The following is a 977-nucleotide window of genomic DNA, read 5'->3' on the forward strand; positions in this document are numbered from 1 at the left end:
GAAGGGACAAACCATAAAAGTCCATTCTGATGGGATTTGAACGAAGGGGAAAACATATATTGCATGGATCTAAGTATTTAAAGGGTGGAACATGAAATTTCCTGTAAGTCAGACTGCCTCATGGCCCCAGCAGACAAAATGGAAAAGGTGGTTGCCCCAGAGGATGGTGAGTGAGGTGCACTGGAACAGCCATCTTGAGTCATGGAGATCACACTTGTGGACAGCAATCGCTACTCCGATAGTGATGAGCAAAGATATGGTGTAGGGGCCAAGGATGACAGAAGTCTTTGCTGCCACAGGCTCAACCAAATATGGTATTAATTACTGCAGTAAAACTACATAGAGGAGTCACTCTGCCAATACAGAGAGCTATGTAGTCATCCAAAAAATTATTGGAGAAATTTATGAATCTAATCCATTGCAAACTACATATTGTTTTACATGATTTTGTTTCTGATTATCCTGGAAGAAAACCTGCAAATTTTTGCAAATAAAAGTGACTAGATAGTTGATGGAACCTTTAAAATTTCATCTCACCATTCATTTCATTGACAAGAATTCATCCTGGGAAGAAAGGCATGCTCCAATCAATGGTATATATCCTTCTCCAACAACAAAAAGCAAACATCCAAGTGTGGGGTGTAACCAGCCCACTTATGAGTACCCCTCATTCACTGGACAATAAACTTTGCTTGCAAAGACCTATTGAGGCAAGTGAAATCAAATCAAAATTGCTGATGTGGCTGATGACAGTACCACCTGATTGGCACTCGTACCAGTGGAACGTTAAAAGCACATCCAAGCATGATCATTGCCAGGGCCTTGGATTGGCTTCCATGCCGGTGGCACGTAAAAAGCACCGTTTGAGCCTGATCGTTGCCAGTGTCGCCTTACCGGCACATGTGCTGGTTGCACGTCAAAAACAACATTTGAGAGTGGTCGTTGCCAGTGCCGCTGGACTGGCTCCTGTGCAGGTA

The 977-nt window shown here is 43.2% G+C and overlaps 1 protein-coding gene across 1 annotated transcript in view; it reads right to left on the bottom strand.

The window, feature by feature from the left end:
• Window positions 1-977, bottom strand: part of LOC106876821 (secretory phospholipase A2 receptor) — a 20,216-nt gene that overhangs the window by 4,484 nt on the left and 14,755 nt on the right. The window lies entirely within an intron of this gene.

This window comes from Octopus bimaculoides, chromosome 5 (assembly GCF_001194135.2).
Source record: "Octopus bimaculoides isolate UCB-OBI-ISO-001 chromosome 5, ASM119413v2, whole genome shotgun sequence".
NCBI lineage: Eukaryota > Metazoa > Mollusca > Cephalopoda > Octopoda > Octopodidae > Octopus > Octopus bimaculoides.